General features: G+C 34.4%; 1 non-coding gene across 1 annotated transcript; it reads left to right on the top strand.

The window, feature by feature from the left end:
* The first annotated feature begins 6,096 nt into the window (after positions 1 to 6,096).
* On the top strand, positions 6,097 to 6,170 carry TRNAI-UAU (transfer RNA isoleucine (anticodon UAU)). The gene has a single exon. It is a non-coding gene; the product is annotated as a tRNA-Ile (tRNA).
* The last annotated feature ends 541 nt before the right edge of the window (positions 6,171 to 6,711 follow it).

Here is a 6,711-nt window from a genome sequence, read left to right as displayed (position 1 = left end):
CGTCTCGGAAGACTAAGGTATCATCACATCGAGTCCTTCATCAAGACGATGCAAGGAGTACGCGATTGGATTGGAGCGTTCTGTAGCTGAACCGAAAATCAATGTAAGTACTCGTTTACTCTTATATCGGTTGCTTGACTTATATGCTCTCGTGAATTAAATTAATTAAACATAACTAGATCTTGTTAATTATAACCATAATTTAATTAGCTTATGATCAGCGTAATTAATTATTTTTCCGCATTAATATGGTTATATGGTGGAATCATCTCAAATGAGTCGCATCGGAGCGATCGTTCGTGTCCGATGTGCGCTCGATTTACCGACAAGTGGTATCAGAGCGATTGTTCGTGTCTGATACCCACTTGATTCACCAACACAACATGTGTTTGTTACTAAATCTAGAAGGCTGGAAATTAACGACATTTTTTCATGACGCCGCAAGCACTTCTTAGACTGCATCTTAAAACGTGAACTTTGTGTGCAGTGAGTAGTTCTAGAATGCAAAGTCTTTGACCTCCAAAAATTGATTGAGTTGCCACATACCCAAGCTCCGATGTGGTCTTCTACCAAATTGGAAAAACTTAAGTTAGATGCCAACGTCTCTTTTCTAAACGATGGTAAGGGAACTGGCTTGAAAGTATTTTCCATAACTACCACGAGGTCACCGCTTCCTTTTGTAGATCTTCAAAGACAATGTACGATCTTACGAGTGGTCGAAGTTTGGTGTGATGATCGAGTATGCATAATTTGTTTGTCTTGTATAAGTGTTCAATGATGGTGACCCCCTATAGCAATTTTCACGATGGTTTGCGATTTGTAGGCTTTTGTCGACTCAGGTGGCTGTTTGTTCTTTCATGCTGTGTTCTTGTAATTTGATAACTCGCTTGTTTGTTGGAGATTAGAAAAGCCCTCTTGTATTGACTCTATAAATGATTTTATGTAAAATACTTAATAATAATTAACAACTCAGCGTGCGTTGATTTATGTGAATTATATTTCATTTGATATGTAAGAACATAAGAGAAGTTAACAATGATTGTTTATAAGTTTTATCTAAAGTTGATGAATGAAAAATGTTAAGCATAAAAAAGTTATAAATTATAACAATATCAACAGTTTCAAAATATTAAAGTTGTAGGTGGAGCTGCCCATCAACGATTGATCTTGTAATTGTTACAACCCTAAAATAATAATTTTCTTAAGAAAAAAAGTAAATAAAATTATAAAAATAGTTATTTGAAACTAATTGATCATTAAAATAGCTAAAATTTTAAATTTTTAGCGAAATAATAAAAAATACATTGTCGATAAAAATTTGACGTTGGAATTAAATTTTTTGACGATATGTATATAAGAGATTGGATTCCTACCTCTGGAAATCTCGCGCGTAGAGGCATGTTGATTGACCCCTTTTGCCTCCGGTGTCCAAAGGGAAAGGAATCCAGTTTCCACACTATTTGAGAGTGTAAAGAGAGCGTTCAAGTTCGGAAGGCGCTTGGATGGTGGAAGATGATAAAAGAAAACTCCAATGAATATACTCTTGACCTCCTTATTCACATTAAATCCATTTTTAGTTTCACATGAATTTGAGCTATTCGTAGTGGTGATATGGAGTGCATATGGTCCCGCCGCAACAACATGCTCCACAATATCCTGATGGAGTCTGCGACCGAGCTTATCAATTGGGCGGCTGGATTCATCGACGAGTTTCGGGGCAGAGTGGGCAACCCGATGCAACAACCGCCTGTTTCTCCCCAAAGCATATGTTGGCCTCCACTGAACCGAGATGTGATGGTCGTAAGCATCAACGCGGCTTTTGGATTTGATGGGACAAAGTGCAAGGTAGGAGGTATTTTCCGTAACTCTATGGGTATTGTTCTTCTTGCCTAGAGTGTTGCTTTTGTTCAGCCTTTAAGTTCTTTAGTGGCGGAACCTATGCCGATTTTACGAGGTTTGAAGGAAGCCCTTGATCATTCACAAAGATTTTGAACAATTGAATTGTGAAGTGATTGTCAATCTTGTCAAGAGCGAAACGGTTTTGGTAATCGACGCAAGCGTTATCATCGCGGATATTATCCATATTTTTGCTAGCTTTTATATGTGTGAGCTAATGTTTAAACTAGCAAAAAAACTCATTTTATCAGGAAGTCCCACACATGGACTGGAGATGTATTATTTGTGCTATTTATAAAGGTCGTGCTCCTTGTAAAGGTCATGAGCTACTTCTCATATTGCCAATTGGTTTTAAGATGGAAGCTCATGATATTTTAACATGTTATTAGAGCCAAACTCATTCTCGATGTTGAGCCTCCCGTTTCTACAAACTTCCCGCTCCAGTTGTTCAATCATGGGCGTGAGGGGGGTATATAAGGAAATCCTACATCGACTAGAGATGTATCATTTGTGCTCCTTATAAAGGTCATGAGTTAATACTCATATATATTGCCAATTGGTTTGAAGATGGAACTCCATGATATTTTAACATGGTATCAGAGCCAAATCCATTATCGATGTTGGACCGTCCGTACCTATAAATTTCACGCTTCAGTTGTTCAATCTTGGGCATGAGGTTGGTGTATCAAGAAGTACCACATCGACTAAAAATGTATCTTTTGTGCTCCTTATAAAGATTATGGGTTACCCATCTTATTGTCAATTGATTTTAAGATAAACCCAACTATACTTTAATACATTTCTTTGATGACATTGTAGCTTGGAACTCTACAACCTTTCTTTTAAAAAAAAAAAAAATATGACTTGGGGCCAAGGCATGGGCTTTCAGTCTAAACAAACAACGTAGCCAGTCTTCTTGCTGCCTAACTAGCCATGCACACCCTTTTTTTCTTTTTCTTTTTCTTTTTATCTTTTAATTTTGGAATACCATTACCAGCCATGCACACTTATTTCTCTATTTATATTCTGTCAGATTGGTTGGTGGGTAATTGGGCAAACCAAAATCTTTGTACATCTACTTAATTATAGGATTTAATTCCCTTTTATTTGTTCCAGGCCGGTACGAGAGAGAGTGAGACATAATTATTCTTAGTATTTGGTTTTGAATCCGTAACTTAACCCCAAAGACCAAGCCAACTTCTCCCAAGTACTTGAACTTAAAAATGGAACAAAAAAAATTAACATCACTACACCACTATAGGCAAGTAAAAAGCAACATTTCATTAACCACGATAACTGAAAAGTACACTCACTACAATTTTAGGATCACAACATAGAAAAGATACGCATAAGAAATAAGATAAAACTCCAACGACGACTAACATTAAGTCATTAACTTAAGTACGTACTTAAACTAAACAAATAAAAACCACTTTTTTCTTTGAAACAAAGGACGTTCAAGTCTCTCTCATGGCTTTGTGGCTCCCAAGGAAGGTGGGCTTGAAATGTCGGGGAGACCCGAAACGGGCGCACCACCACCGGCGCCGGAGCCCGAGCCCGGGAAGGAATAGAAGCCGTTGGGCCCAAACCCAACTCCGGAGAACCCTCCCGGGTAGCTCCCACCAACGATGCCTCCATAGAAAGTCTCGGGATGGTCAACTTGCTCTTGCTTCTGGTCAACGCTCTTCAAAACCCTAGCGCCTTCGACAGCTTCCAGTGACACAGCCACTAGAAGAGCTGTGACTACTGTGAGGACAAGCAATGCCTTGGTAACTCTCTCCATTTTCTCTCTCTAAAGATGGGTTCTTTTTTTTTTTTTTCCTTTGTGTGTGGTTTTGTGATTGTGTACTGGTCTGTCACGACCCTTCTACTTCTTATATAGGCACTGTCGTAGTGTCATAAACTTAATTGCCTGGCGTAATTGAATAGGGTAGTTTGAATTGGAAAGGAGACCGAAAAAAAGTTATTTTTATTTATAATATTTTTAAGAGGTCATAGTTAACTATGTTATTTTATGAAGAAACTCATCGCGCTCGTTTCATCGTATTAATTTTAACTAATTACTATTTTTGCCAAGTCGATCGGCATTGTCATTGGCAGACATGTGTCATTAGCATTAAAACTGTATTGCTTTTATTGGTCAGAGACTTATTTGAATGAGCTAATAACGAAGTGATAGTTTGAGATATAATTAACTTTTGATTAAGCATATATACTTTAGGGGCAATTATACTAGTATCTTAATAATTCACATTTCATTTAAAAAAAAAAATAGCCAAAATTTTATTTTATTGTAAAAATAGCTCACCAATCCCGCAGTAACTTAATTAACTAAATAATAAATTAAATTAAATAAAGAGTCAATTAAATTTATTACTCTTTAATTAATTAACTTACTGCGTGTCTGATGAGTTTTTTTTTATATATAAAATGAAATTTTAGTTAGAATTTTAAAAGAGAGTTAAGGGAATTACTAATTGCAACAAATTCTTATACATTTTATATATTGAGAGACTGATATATATATATATATATATATATATATATATATATATATATATTTATCAAAAAGTTAATGTTCATGTGCCAAAGTTTGAAATATTATTCTATATAAAATAGCTAGATGACTATCCTCAATTTTATAACTTAATTATTCAAATATTAAAATATAAAACTCATATCCACTCTCATTTCTTAAATGTTAGAAAGTTAGTCAAAAATTTCAAATAGATCGTATGCCTAACTCTTTCATGAATATTGTGGATGTCAATTTAATTAATTAGGATTTTCTTCGGGTGTTTTCCTCTCTTACTTTGTTCTATCAACGGTTATGAAGCTCATATTTCCAACAAACATAAATGCTATATATGTTTAGGATTTCATTAATTTTATGATGAAAAATACAAGTAAAATTAAAATTCAGTATTGTGTTTGGTCGAAAAATATTTGAGGGAAAAAATAGAATCCTTAGGACAAAATTATGTCAAATGTGAGTATTTATTTATATTTTTGTTTTTTCCCACTTACAATATAAAAATAAAGTCATTATTTAGTTATATAATATCCATCAAATGTTATGATCAAACTTGAATAGATACTATACTTTTCTTCCCTCAAAATTTAACAGATATAACCAATCTGTAGATATTTTACCGGACATATTTCATCTGTTGGAGTTTATAATGCGTTGGTGGTGTGGTAGTATAAGTAGTCTCCATAAATGAGTTGGTTTGTTTGTGTCACTGCTATTGAATTTATGATCGCTAATAGTAATAACCTAATAATACACACACACCATGTGGGACATGTAAGAAGAACCATTGGAAAATGGAAAGCATTCTTTTCTATCATAGTTTATATACAATTTTATTAATAAACAAAAAACCTGTTTTAACATGGAACCACTGTAAAGCTCTCAGTCATTTACCTCTCCAACTTGTTTCCTTTCTATATCAAGGAATATGACCTAAGACGAAACCAGCTCATACGAGAGAGAGAGAGAGAGAGAGAGAGAGAGAGAGAGAGAGAGAGAGAGTACAGATCGATCATGAGACCAGCTCATCAAGTTGAACTCACTACTCACCATAAGTGCTTATTTATTGTGGATGGTAAGAAATTGCTAAAAATAACAGGTGTGGCTATTTGGTTCAATTCTTTTACTGTTTCACTTATATTCGCGGGATCAATAAAATAGTTGGTTCGGGTACTTGATTTCCCTTTCATTAGGCTTCTTTTTTTGTTCGAGGCATTCATCCAAAAGCGCAAATCTTGATTTATTTTTCTCGTTCAAAAATTAATGACATAATTTATAATAGCGCGTGATGTTTGGTTTTCTGAAAAGAAAAATTAGGCCCCATATCTGTTTTTCGTTTATGGATTTATTTATTTTGTATTTCAATGGTGTGGTAGGTCATGATTAAAAAAAAATTGATATATATTGCAGGAACAAACTGCAGTTATCCTTGATTTTTTTTGTTATAAAAATCTGATTACCGGTTTCAGGAAAAAAAAAAAATTGTTGACATTACCTTAGGCTTAAAAAATCACGAAGAAGAAAAATAAAGAAAGAGACATTAGGAATTCTCAATTCTCGTCATGCATATACGTGAAAAAAGAAATGTAAATGATTCGTTAAATACGCTGATTGGTTAACAAATATTAATATTATGCTTAATTTCTTTGGCTTAAGGTTGACGTGACGGTCCCGTAGCTCAGTTGGTTAGAGCGTTGGTCTTATGAGCCGAAGGTCGCGGGTTCGAGCCCCGCCGGGACCATGTCATACACGTATTTCAGTTACACGCTTTAATAGTTTTTTTTTTCACTTAAATGCTTCGTGAACTTTCCCTAAAAGAAGCAAGTTTCATTATTATTTATTAATTTTAGTTTTAACGAAAGGAACATTTTAATCAGTTAAGTTTATTCGAGACAAAGTCATCTTTGTTCGGCCACACTGCGACACTGTATTTGGTAGGAGAGGCAGAAAAATAAGAAGTGAAAGAAAATAAGGAGAGAAAATAATTAAACTGATTTTCTATTTTGTTTGCTAATTGAAGTAATTCATTGAAAATGACCGGGTTATATAAATTATGAAAAAATAGTGTAATTATACTCCTCCAGATAATTATAGTATTATACCTCTCAGCTCTTATATAGCTCCAGCTGCTCCACAAACACGTTTGTTCAACTTTGAAAATTGGCTCTGGTGCTTCGAATTTATTCTTCATTTTTTATCTGTTGTGCGACATTGAAGTTTGATTTTGCACTTCAATTCTGTTATTTTTTGAACATTTGATTTTGGAAAAAAAAAAAAAAATT

Source organism: Urtica dioica, chromosome 11 (assembly GCF_054948205.1).
Source record: "Urtica dioica subsp. dioica isolate 48M chromosome 11, U.dioica_male_clone48M_v1_H2, whole genome shotgun sequence".
Classification (NCBI taxonomy): domain Eukaryota; kingdom Viridiplantae; phylum Streptophyta; class Magnoliopsida; order Rosales; family Urticaceae; genus Urtica; species Urtica dioica.
Note: the sequence above shows the minus strand (reverse complement) of the source record. Positions and strands in the feature narration are given on the sequence as shown.